This window comes from Humulus lupulus, chromosome 6 (genome assembly GCF_963169125.1).
Source record: "Humulus lupulus chromosome 6, drHumLupu1.1, whole genome shotgun sequence".
Lineage (NCBI taxonomy): Eukaryota > Viridiplantae > Streptophyta > Magnoliopsida > Rosales > Cannabaceae > Humulus > Humulus lupulus.
In genome coordinates, this window is record NC_084798.1 from 165,816,620 (window position 1) to 165,830,648 (window position 14,029).

A 14,029-nucleotide genomic window follows, 5' to 3' on the forward strand; every position below is an offset into this window, starting at 1 on the left:
TTTGTGGTTTGATGGAGTCTTGATGCACATGAATCATATGATGTATAGTGTATGTAAAATTGACATCTATGCACTTAAATGAGATGACAATGTTTAAGTTTAAATTTTGATGGATTGAAATTCTGATCTCATTTTTGTTGCACATGTTTAGTGGTTGAAGAATTTTGAGCATATTGAGACAGTACGCCCTTGGTCTAAGTCATTTTCTTGGTTGTGGTCATTTGATAATTTCATTATAGTTTTCTTTAGTATTGCATTTTATTGTTTGAGGACAAGAAATCGTTCAAGTTTGGGGGTGTGATGAGTGCATATTTATACACTCATTCTTATCTTTTAAACTATGAATTATTGTATGTTCCTTAAGTTTTTGTTTAGTTTTGATGTATTCTCTCAAGTGTGCAGGAATAAGATTAATTGATGATTTTGTGACAAACTTAGAACTTCAAGCTAAATTTTGACTATTGTTCATTTATATTATGGAAAATCTCTTTGAAATAGAAGTTTTAGATCTTTTTCTTAGCTTTCCATAGCTTTTTGAATCATTGCGTTTGGAGTTAAGATGAAAACATTATGCATGAGTAGTATCGAAACCAAGAAGTGAAATGTGCTGAAAAAATCAAGTCTACTAGAAAATGACCCGAGAGGAGTCGTTGCACCTATACTACTGCCAGATCTCAAAATTTCATCTCGAGTCAGAGTTTCAGGCACCATTGCCCCTTGCGCGTAGATTCCACTTTTTATTCAATTTTAAATGGAACTTTTAGGGTAATTTCTTGTGGGCTATAAATAGAAGCTTAGGGTTTCATTAAAGGGACTTTTGGAACGTCCTTTAGGCACTTTTGGAACATCTTGGAGGCAGATAATACATTGAAGAACAAGGAGAAGAAAAATTGAAACCAAATTGAACATCTAAACTAGTTTTTCTTCTCTTTTCTTTTTAGTTTGATTAGTTATTAACATGAATGTTGTTGGTTTAATGTTTGTGATCATGAAGCAAACATATTTTCTAGAGTATTGATGGAACTATTTTAAGTTATTGAATTAAAGTTTTGATATTATTCCCATGAAGTTTCTCTAATTTATTCATGCATTCTTTTGTTTAATGCTTATCTTTTTAATGCTTGATCACCATTAATTTTAATTGAGATTTAGGATTTTACACTTGAGAGAGGTAATCTTAAATTGGACCTAGAATTGTATGATATAGGAAAAGTGTGAGATTAAGAGATTCCATGATTTCTATGAGTATCAATAAAAGAATCATATTTCTTAATGAATTCTTATTTAATTAATATTTAATATATATGTATATATTGTTAATTAATTAAGAATAATTTCACTTACGCTTGAGAAAGGTAGATGATTTAAATTAGGGTTCTTAAAATTACAAATTAGGGGAATAGATTGGGATAATTGATAAACTGATATTCATAATTGGAAATAAGAAAATCAATATTCTAGGTTTACATTCTTTGATTCTAAATTCGTTCATCGCTCTTCTTTTATTCTTTTATTTATTTTGTTAAATATTCTTATTTTCGATTTCTCTAATTAAAATTAAAAGCTTAAGAGTTTATTAATTAGCATAATTAATAAATCAATCCATGTGGGTTCAACATCATTTTCAATTAAAACTATACTAGAATAATGACGTATGCTTGTGGTGAAAATATCTATATCAAAGTTCTATTTATAATTTGATGAGGGGTCAAATTATAAATATTCAACTGATTTTTATAATCAACTAATATAAAATTATTGGAAAACAATTTTCAGAATATGCAACAGAAGGTGATTAGTTTGTCTAGTTAATTTTAAAAAAATTATAAAACGATTTTGTGTGGTCATCTGATTGTACATATATTAATATTAAAAGAAAAGAAATAGATCATTACTTCTTGTAGCCTATCAAAATATAAATCTTGCTATCTTTTCGTATAAAAAATGAACTTCTTATCAACGTGTATGAGGCTCACACCAAAGTCATCCTCTCACCACTTCAGGACAAGTGTGGGCTCGTGGAGTTACACAAGTAGGATTTAGGAAAATTAAATGTACTCAACACATGATATTTAGTGATTATGAGAGTTGAAAGACTAAAAAAATTTCTAATTCTCTCAAGTGTTTTCTCTTATAGAAAATGCACAGTAGTTTGTGACTAATTTTTTCAACTATAGTCTCATTTTTCTAATTGATGAGTAAATGATATTTTATATATCTACTTATTAGGGTATTGTTTTTATTAATTAAAACTATTTTAATTTATTAAATAAAAATTTATTTAATTAAAAATAATGAGATAAATCTACATCAAGAAAATGACAACAATATATTTGCAATGATAGTGCTAGGTGAAATCTGGAGTGTATTGACTAGGGATATGCAAAAAAATTTGCAACCCGCCCAAACCAACCCGAAAAACCTGACCTTCATTTCAAACCACCCAATTATTATATTGGGAGGGTTGAAATTTTTGGCAACCCGGCCAATGTAACCCAACCCGCCCAATTATGGATTTGCCTACTTTTTTTAATTTTCTATTTATTTAATTATTAATTATACATATATAAAACTAAATTCAAATTATTTTTTTTTATAAAAGACCTTATATTTTAAAGTAACAATTATTTTAGTTACAAATACAAACTAAAAATTGAGAAAATAATAAAAAAATTAGTGAAAATTAATTTTTTTAGAAAAAAATTAAAAAAAAAGTTTTGGCGGTTTGGGTGGGTTGAACTTCAATTTTTTTAATTGGGTGAGTTACGGGTTGAAAAATATCAACCCAATTATAAGTTTAAGTTTGTCAAAAATCCACCCAACCTGCTCAAACCGACCAATGAACACTCCTAGTATTGACACTTGATATTTTCATTTAAATGCTAATTTATATATTCAATAAAATTAATAATTATCTTATAATATTATTTTATTTTAATATTAAATTGATTGACCAAATTAATTCAAAATAACTTGATTGAAATCAAAATTAAAATCTTGTCGAATTATTTAAATATTCAATTTATAATTTTTTTAAAACTAATTATATATATACATAAATTTTGATATACGTATAAAGTATATTTTATAATTATCAATTAATTAATAACATACAATTATTTCATAATAACTATTTGACCATTAATTAATTTTTTTTTTACAAATATGACCCTTTAAAATTTACTTTTACACTTTTATCCTGATCAATGTTTATGGAGCTGATTTGGGACCAATAGACTATTAATTTAAAGGTTCAATAAATTAGATTTCATTAAACTCTTTAATAAAATAAATCTTATTTATTAATCCTATTATTATTCCAGATTGGACTTTTAAAATTATATAATAAATAAGTAAACAATCTCAAGCAGTCCATTGATATAATTACTACATACAATTCAATCATCCAATAATTGATTTATAGAAATATGATTTACCATTTTACATTAAACACTTTTAGTAACATGATTAGATATCAGATTGTGTGTTGAAATATTAATATTTATATCTATTGCTTGAGTGTTTTGTACTAAATTACCTTAAATACTTCCTCATGTATTTAAAATATTGAAAGAAAAAAAAAATAAATAAAAACCCACTATTTTCGAATATACTCTCCACTATAACACACACATACTTTACTCTTCTAAACCCAATTATTCTCATCAATTTCCAAATTAAACTACACATAATCATTACTATTTTGTTTACCTCAATTTCATTAATTATCACACCCTACATTTGTAATAACTTTTTTGCAGCATACATTTGTAATAACTTTGTTCCACCATATACTTCAATAATTATTATGTTTAACATTTAGTTATATAAATACTACATGTAATTTAATTATCCAATAATTAATTTATAGAAATATGATTTACCATTTTACATTAAACACTTTTAGTAACATGATTAAAATACCAGATTGTGTGTTGGAATATTAATATTTATGTCTATTGCTTGAGTATTTTGTACTAAATTACCTTAAATACCTTCTCATGTATTGAAAATATTGAAAGAAAAAAAACAATAAAATAAAAACCCACTATTTTCTAATATACTCTCCACTATAACACACATACTTTACTCTTCTAAACCCAATTATTCTCATCAATTTCCAAATTAAACTACACCTAATCATTACTATTTTGTTTACCTCAATTTCATAAATTATCGCACGCTACATTTGTAATAACTTTTTTTACAGCATACATTTGTAATAACTATGTTTCACCGTATACTTCAATAATTATTATATTTAACCTTTAGTTATATATGTATATTCTCAAAATAAAAATCTTTAGTTATGTATGTATTGTTAGAGGTAATAAAATTGACTCAATAGAAATAAGAAATACTATTACAACTCTAAGCAAAATAATACAAATAATAAGTTGATTGATTAAATAAGATTACAACTCAATAACAAAAAATACAAGTAAATGTAGAAATATGTAGATGAAAAGTGAAAAGTGTTGACGCGGTTCTTCGCCAACAGGTAATTAAGAAAATAAGAGGAAGGGATTAGTGCTTAACAATGAACCGAAATAGATGAATGATCTTTTAAATGAATTGGGGACACAATTACGTTAATTAAAATCATTCTACTCCACCAGCCAATATTATTACTATATGCCTGATATTCTTTACAGGGTATTTCCTTACAATATCGAATCCAACCCTTTGCAACTCCCAGGGTCTCCATATATATAGGAGAGGGCACCTGGGAGTTGGTAAGGGGGGTCATCCCGTGACCTTCTTGCCTATCATGTCACTTCTGTGACATTCATGATTAATTCCTAAAATCTGACACATGAAGTGTGGTCTAATCAATAGGAAAGGGGAATATTGGGCCGCATGGCCCAACCCATTTGTGGGTGCCTGAACACGCACGTTCACGCTGTGTGTCCGAGAAGTCAGGGATATATCAGACACGTGATGTCTGATATATGCACGTTTACCTTGCGTGGTTGACTTTATAAAAGGTCATAGCCTCCAACTCCAGCTCGTACCACGAGCTGGATGCCTCCTCAACATGTGGCCTTCACAGTCCTGACTCGGTCCTTAAGTAATCTTGGCGAACCTTTGGATACCCCGAGCTAACGAGGTAGGACCTGACGACAATAGCTCCGGTCATGGGGGATCCACGTGGCTGATATAATTAGGTCGTATCTCAGCTCGCTAATAGCCCGTTGGAAAATTAGGGCATACATTTGCCCCCCAAGCCCCTACTCGTGGTACACAACGTTGTGTAGGGCCACAGTAGGGGCTTTTAGGCTTCCCCATGAACTCTTCATATTCCACATTTTACGTAGGCGCCGAATACGTGGAACATCGTGGTTGGTGACGGTACGTCTTCCGAGAACCGCATTAAATGGCCTAGCCTATACTCAGCCGTCGTTTCGCCTTTCGAGTGGAGAGCCTTGGATCCCACATCAGGGCAATCCAACGGCCCTCCTCACGTGGCCCTTCACGTATATAAAAGGGGTGGCCACCTTACGCATGGGCCACCCGTTTATTTGAAAATTTTCTGAACTTTCCATTTTCTTCTCTCTTCTCATCCTCAAAAAAGAAACCCTCTTCTTTCCGGCCACCGTTCCCAGCACTCCAGAAGGTCAAGCGCAAGGGCTCCCTTGAGGTTTTAGAACCAGTCATTCCGTCGAGGCCCCAACCCAGACGACCCCTTCATCCCCTTCTCAACCAGAATACTCCGTAAGTCTCTTGACTGTGCATATTTTGAATTTCTTTTTCACTGTAGCCTAGGTAAATAATTCCTGTAGCTGCATGCAAGGTTTTGTTGGTTTTCTGTGGGTATGAAGGGTGTAGGTTTTACTTTAGGGCATCGACTGTAGAAGAAAACCAATAAGGAGCATGGCTTATAGTGTGCATTTTCTGGGGAATTCTTTTGGGTAGGATTTGCGGTATGCTTGTTTAAAATATTCAGTATTCTGGGTGTAAAACCGGGTAGCTTAGGGGACACGCTTCACAGGCGGTTTTGCACCTCTTGCCTACTGAAACTTTCCTTCCAAGGCAAATTTCTATCCTGACCCTCCTGACACATGAATTCCGAGTAATCGAGGATCTGTTGGGAGCACAGGCGCGTGTTCATAGAACCGCGTGGTCTCACTCTCCACGGGCTGAGATTACCTCAGCTCACACAAAGGGAACACCTCTTTTGATTCTTCCTTGTGCTTAGGTTGCCTTTTCTGAAATTTCTTCTTTTGTTCGCTAAGCGACCAGATGGGACCCAAGAAGAACGCTCCTAAGAGGCTCGCAGGCAGCTCGTCCTCCCAACAATCCAAAGGAAAAGAAGTGATGACAGACTCCCCAATCCCTGTCTTCGGGCCGGCCGTGGAGCAGGAGCTCGAGGTGGCGTCCGATGCTTTCTTCGAGGCCGAGAGGATCGAGATCACTTACCAGGGGAAAGTGAATAAAATATTCCTTTCCCACAACATCGAACTGGGGAGGGGCGCCCTGATCGCCCGACCTCCCGCATAAGGTGAGCGGAGCTGCGCGCCACTCAACGAGGAGTTCGCGGCCTGGAGTGACGAGCACTTCAAGGCAGGGGCTTTCCTCCCACTGGATCAATACTTCGCCGACTTCCTCAACTACGTGAGGTTGGCTCCTTTCCAGCTCCCCCCCAACTCCTATCGTTTGTTGGCGGGGTTGAGATATATGTTCTTGAAACAGGAGTGGGAGGTCCCCACTCCGGCAGATATCCTATATTTTTTCTGCCTCAAGGCCAGCCCGGAGCAGCAGGGGCGAGGCGACGGGTTCTATTACTTGACCCGGTTTCCAAATACAGCTGCGGTCATCGAGCTGCCCAGCCACCCCAACGACTTCAAAGACCAGTTCTTCATGTCCAAGGGGTTTCGCAACTGCGACCTGCACTACTTCAACCGTCCTCGTAAGTATCTTTCATCCTTAGCTCGTAAGTTAAGTATCGGTTAGCTCCCCCCTGTATCCATTTCTGACTTAGGATAATTCTGCAACCATTTTCGCGAGGACAGATAAGTCTGTGATCCTCGGAAGTCAGTATGAGACACTGGCGGGCTTGCCCCCCAGTGAAAAGGACTATCTCCAGCTCGTGATAGACGAGACGATGTTGGCATGCAAGCTGATCTCTCCAGGCTAGACTTTGAACCTGAGGAGACCCCGGGTGCCTCCCCCAGCTCGCGAGTTGAGGCCTATGCCCGAGGAGGAGGCCGCGGGGGATGAGGACGAGGAGGACGAGGTACCCCTCGAGAGGAGGAAGCGGGCATTGGAGGAAGCCCAAAGAACGGACGAGGAAAGGATCCGGTCTGGAGCAGCTGCAGGTCCCTCCGGCCAAGGTAACCCATATCTATTCAGGGGCTTAGATAGGGCCACCGCAGACCCCCAGCTAGCTAGGTTCAATCCCAAACAGCTCGTCCAACGCCATCAAAGTGACCCAGACCTTGATATAACCCTGCTCCATTGTGTCAACCGGCTCGTGCTGGATTATGAAAATAGCCGCCCTAGGGGTACCATAGTCGTAGACAACACTCTAGCCTTTAGGTCGGCCTTATTTGAGGAGTATGGGACCAACCTTCGGTCATGGCCCTCGCTCCGGGAGGGCATCGTAGCTCCGGGTCTTAGGCAATATGTAGAAGAGTCTAGTCCTGAGCCAGTTTCGGACCCAAAACCCGCGCCAGCTCGAGAAGTAATTGTCTTAGATTCCCCCGCAGAAGCTCCGGGGCCGATGGTCGTGACCATAGATTCCTCTTCTAGCTCAGGGGGTAGGATTCCTTTTAGTATATATATACTTGAGTTTCGCTTTTTTCCCCCTTATTTTTATTCTTGCATGAATGCTTACTTGTATATTAATGTTGTCTTTGTTTTGCCAGAGGAAATGTCTCAACCCGGGAGCAGAGATCTGCGAGCTATGTTTGCTGGAGGGAACTCCTCAGCTGGGGCCTCTGGGCCCAAAATGAAGAAGCTCCGGGTGGCGAAGAAAGCCGCTGGGACCCTGATCAAGTCCCCTGCAAAGGGGAAAGACCAGACTCCAGCTGCCCAGGCCAAGGAAACTACACCTCCTGCTGCAGTGGAGAACATGCCCCCGCCCCCTCCGCGAGCTCCAACCTTTGTTCGGGACACAGGGCGGAGCTCAGGGCCGCGGCAGCCGGGGCCTCCGAGGTGCGCATCCCGGTGGACCCCCAAGCCCTAGAGAAGATTCCAGACGTCTTTTGGGGGATGGTGTATGAGACGGCGAGCTACGCTGTCGACCACTTCTACGGCGCCAAAGAAAGGGACCTGCGGGCTATCGAAACAAGGAGCCCGAAGGGCGTGATGGAGTCTTCATTGGGAATGGCTCTAATGGTAAGCTGGCTTTACATTTTGTACTCTTAGGGTTATCACGCATCACACGTTCTTTCTACTTCTCTTTTTTTTTCTAAGGCAGTTGCCTCTCTATTTTTGTAGAGTGTCGTGGCTCTTCACCGGAGCATTGCCAGGTCCAAGGCTCGCCTCGAGGACATGAGGGGCGAGCATCAGGCTGTTCTGGCCGCCCATCAGACTACTCTGGCCGCCCTGAAGACTGCCCAATAGCAAGAGCAGGAGGCCAAAGAAGCCTTGGTGGCCACGCGAGCTGAGCTGGATGCGTCCCGTCCTAAGCTGGAAAAGGCCGAGGCTAACAAGGCCGCCCTAGCCGCTGTAACGGCCGAACTCGAGGAGGCCAGGACTGCCCGAATTGTGCTGGATGCTGCAAAAGCTGAGGCCGAGGAGGCTAAGGCCGCCTTGGAAAAGGAGAAGGCGGCTTCCATCTCCGCCATGGAGGACATGCTCTACCACTGCTGGGTCTATAACTCGGACGGCGATTTCTCCTTCTTGGGAGCAGACGGCTGGGAGCCCTTGCTGGAAGGGTTTAAAGCTCGCCTGCAGCAGGAGGCACCTTCTGAGACTGCGGAAACTACCACAGTGGACGAGTAGGAGGGAGAGACGGCGACCTCAACAGAGCAGCCCGGTGGAGCCTAGGGCCTTTCTTTTTTGAATCCGTTTATTATTATTACCCTCATTTTTTTTGTAACTTTTGTATGAGGTTTTTCCACCTCGAGACAATTGGTTTTATCAATTTTTACTTTTAATTGGTTTATTTCCTTTTGCCTCTACGCATTTTAGTTGCTGCTTTGAAAAACTTAGTTCGTGTTAATTTTTCACTAATATTTTGTGCTTTTTAAGAAAAACACCGATTAATCAATTTAAATTAACCTCCAAGCTTTATGACCTGGTTATGTCCAGGACCTTAGTTTGAAAACTTAGTTCGCGTTAATTTTTATCAATATCTCGTGCTCTTTTAGAAAAACAAAGATCAATCAATTTGAATTAACTTCTAAGTTTTATGACCTGGTTATGTCCAGGGCCTTAGTTTGAAAACTTAGTTCTCGTTAATTTTTATCAATATCTCGTGCTCTTTAAGAAAAGCAACGATCAATCAATTTGAATTAACTTCTAAGTTTTATGACCTGGTTATGTCCAGGGCCTTAGTTTGAAAACTTAGTTTGCGTTAATTTTTATCAATATCTCGTGCTCTTTAAGAAAAGCAACGATCAATCAATTTGAATTAACTTCTAAGTTTTAAGGCGACCTAGTTATATCCAAGCACCATATGCCCCCCAAGTAACTAGGAAAGGGTCTTTCGTGGTTACTTTAGCCTACACTTGCAAACATATTCAATCATGAATGAAAAGTTAATTCTCATTGCTTAATACATAGAAAATGGCCTTTAGGTCTTACAAGGGTGTCATTTATAATATCTCTTCAAATGGATGGCGTTCCAAGTTCGTGGGACTGCCCCTCCATTGAGCCGAGCTAACTTGTAAGTTCCTTCTTTAATGACCTCGATGATTTGATATGGCCCTTCCTAGTTCGGTCCCAATACTCCATCTTTGGGATCCTTACCGGCTAAGAAGACTCTCCTGAGGACCAGGTCACCAATGCTAAAGGCGCGCTTTTTGACTTTTGAGTTGAAATAACGAGTGATTTTTTCTGGTAATGTGCGAGCTGAAGTTGCGAATCTTCTCGTCTTTCATCAACCAAGTCAAGGGAAGCGCAAAGTAGTTCGTGGTTGCGGTCCTGATCATATGCCTGGACTCTATGCGAAGTCACCTTAATCTCCACAGGGAGGACTGCCTCACTCCCAAAACTTAGGGATAAAGGAGTATGACCCGTAGGAGTCCGATGCGAGGTCCGGTATGCCCATAGAACCTGGGGGAGCTGTTCTGGCCAGACCCCCTTGGCTTCGTCTAGTCTCTTCTTAAGGCTCGCCTTTAGGGTCTTATTGACGGCCTCGACCTGGCCATTTGCCTGAGGATAGGCCACGAACGAGAAGTTTTTCACAATCCCGTACCTTTTGCAAAATTTGGTGAATAGGTCACTGTCGAATTGTGTCCCATTGTCGGAAACGATTTTCTTGGGCAGCCCGAATCGGCAGATAATGCTCTTAACCACAAAGTCGAGTACTTTTTTGGAAGTTATTGTTGCCAAAGGTCCTGCCTCAGCCTACTTCGTGAAGTAGTCGATGGCCACCACAGCGTATCGGACCCCGCCCTTTCCAGTAGGGAAGGCGCCAACCAAGTCGATTCCCCAGACCGCAAATGGCCATGGGGAAGAGATCATCTTTAGCTCGACTGGGGGAGCTCGGCCAACTGCGGCGAACCGCTGGCACTTGTCACATTTCTTGACATACGAGATCGAGTCCTTGGATAGAGTGGGCCAGTAATACCCTTGCCTTAAGACCTTCAGGGCCAAGCTTTGCCCCCCAGTGTGATCCCCGCAAAAACCTTCATGCACTTCCTGTAGGATGGCCTTTGCTTCGCTTGGAAGAACACATTGTAGGAGAAGTAGGGAGTGCCCACGTCGGTATAGCACCTCGTCTACCATCGTATACCTTGGGGACTGGTCCAGTACTTGCCGCGCATCATTACGCCCTTTAGGTAGCTTCCCCTCGGTGAGATATTCAAGGATGGGGGTCATCCAGGTCGGCCTGGCGTTGATCATCTCGACCTCCGCCCTGACTCCTTCTATACTTGGTTTTTCCAAGAACTCTACCGACACTAACCCCAAAGCCTCCGTCTCCCTGGAGGTGACGAGCTTGGCAAGAGCGTCTGCGTTAGCGTTCTGCTCCCGAGGTATCTTCTCGATTGAGCCTCGCCCAAACGCGGACAGTTTGAGTTTTACCTTTGCAAGGTAAGCAGCCATCTTGGTTCCTCGTGCCTGATATTCGCCTAGCATCTGGTTTACCACAAGCTAGGAGTCACTGAAGCACTGAACGGAGCTCGCCTTCAGCTCATGGGCTACTCTTAGCCCGGCCAGTAAAGCTTCGTATTCGGCCTCGTTGTTGGAGGCCTTGAATCCGAATCTCAGCGCCGAGTGAAATCTATGTCACTTAGGGGATATCAAAATGATTCAAGCTCCGGAGCCGTTCTCATTGGATGAGCCATCCACGAAGATCTTCCACGATACCTGGGCCAAGGTGACCTGGGGTGAGTCTTCTGCAGGATCCTCCCGGAATCCTGTGCACTCTGCCACAAAATCGGCAAGGGCCTGACTTTTTATAGCAGTTCGTGGGGTGTACAAAATCTCGAACAGACTAAGTTCGATAGCCCACTTTAACAGGCGTCCCGATGCTTCAGGTTTTTGCAAAACCTGCCTTAGAGGCTGATCGGTCATGACGTGTATTGAGCGGGACTGGAAGTATGGCCTGAGCTTTCGGAAGGCCATGATAAGAAAGAACGCCAATTTTTCCATCAACGAGTATCGGTATTCAGCCCCGAGAAGTCTCTTAGTGATGTAGTAGACTGGTTTCTGAACTCAGTCTTCTTCTCGGACCAATACGGCACTAGTTGCATCCTCTGTGACAGCTAGGTAGAGAAAAATGGGCTCTCCTGCCTTTGGTTTGGACAATACGGGTGGTTCGGCCAGATGTGCCTTCAGGTCGAGGAAAGCACTTTCGCACTCTTCTGTCCATTCGAATTTCTTATTTCCTCGGAGCAGGTTGTAGAATGGTAGGCACTTGTCGGTGGATTTTGAAATAAATCGATTTAGGGATGCCACCCTTCCTGTCAGGCCTTGGACGTCTTTGCGCGACCTGGGTGAGGGAAGCTCGAGCAATGACCTGATCTTGTCAGGGTTTGCCTCGACTCCTCGGGTATTGACAATGAAACCCAAGAATTTTCCAGATGCGACCCCAAAAGTGCACTTCTGTGGATTAAGCCTCATGCCATACTCCCGTAGTATCTTGAAGCATTCTTCCAGGTCGGAGACATGGTTATCGGTAGTCTTTGACTTGACCAGCATGTCATCAACGTACACTTCCATGTTCTTCCCGTTCTGGCTGGCGAACATTCTATTTACTAACCTCTGGTATGTAGCGCCGACGTTCTTCAGCCCGAACGGCATGACCTTGTAACAATAGATGTTAGTCGGGGTCATGAAGCTGGTGTGCTCCTGGTCCGCCGGATTCATGGCGATCTGATTGTAGCCTGAGTACGCGTCCATAAAGGACATGAGCTCGTGCCCCGCTGTGGTATCCACCAATTGGTCAATCCTTGGCAAGGGAAAACAATCTTTGGGGCAGGCTTTATTCAGGTCGGAGAAGTCGATGCATGTCCTCCATTTCCCGTTGGGCTTCGGGACCAGCACGGGGTTGGCGACCCAAACCGAAAACTTGGCTTCTCGGATAAAGCCGCATTTCTTGAGCCGAGCTACTTCTTCTTCAAAGGCCTCAGCCCGAGTTGTTCCTAGGCGCCTCTGCTTCTGGGACTTTGCAGGCACGCTTTTATCCAAATGAAGGGTGTGCATGATGAAACTTGGACTAATTCCCACCATGTCCTCATGTGACCATGCAAACACATCCAGGTTATCCTGCAAAAACTTGATCAGCTCCGCTTTCCTCTTGTTACAGAGGTTTTTCCCGAGCTTGACCATCCGTGAAGGATTTTGTGGATCGATGTTTACTTCCTCGAGCTCTTCAATGGCCTGGAGCTCGGACTTATCCTCGCCTATTCGGGGGTCAATATCCTCACTTAAGACGATATTTTCCCCTTCGGCGCTCTGAGGTTTTTCAATCTCAGGGTCAGTTAAAGGTTCCTGAGATTCCTCTCCTCCACCTTGGATGGCCATTGTTAACTGCCCGGGTTTCGATTTTCCCTTCATGGAAATGCAATAGCATTCCTTGACAGCGAGCTGATCGCCATGGACCGTGCATATTCCCGTGGAAGACGGGAATTTCATCGCGAGGTGGCGAACGGAAGTGATGGCCTCAAAAGCTATAAGTGTGGGTCGGCCCAAAATAGCATTGTACGCAGCGGGGCAGTCGATGACCACGAACTCGAGGAGTTTGGAGACTGTCCGAGGCCCTTCTCCTAAGGTGATCACCAGCTCGATCATCCCTATAGCCGCTGATCCTTCTCCCGAAAAACCATACAGCATCATGGAGGTCGCCATCAGCTCGGCGACAGTCAAACCCATCTTCTCCAGCGTGGACCGAAATAGAAGGTTTACCGAGCTCCCATTATCGATCAGCACCCTCCTAACCCTCTGATTAGCGAGCTACACTGCTACGACCAGAGGGTCGTTATGAGGGAACTGGACATGGCCAGTATCTTCTTCTGTAAAAATGATTGGCTGCCTCTCCAATCACTATTGTTTTGGCAGACGCTGCTCTGGGACGAACTCTACTCCATTATGCGCCTTGAGTTCATTTACGTACCTCTTTTGGGCACCCCTGCTCATGCCAGCCAAATGCGGACCTCCCGAGATTGTGGATATCTCTCCTCCTACCACTGGAGGAGTCTTGATCTACCCGAGACCCGGGCTGGCTGATCGGGACTTCCGGAGCAGGTCGGCTTGCTGGAACCCTGTTCTGCGCGTACTGAGCCAAGAGGCCGGCTCTGATGAGAGTTTCGATCTCATCTTTCAAATGCCTACAATCATCAGTATTGTGGCCAACGTCGTTGTGGAAATGACAAAACTTGGAGGTGTCTCTCTTCCCCTTCTGGTGCTTTAACGG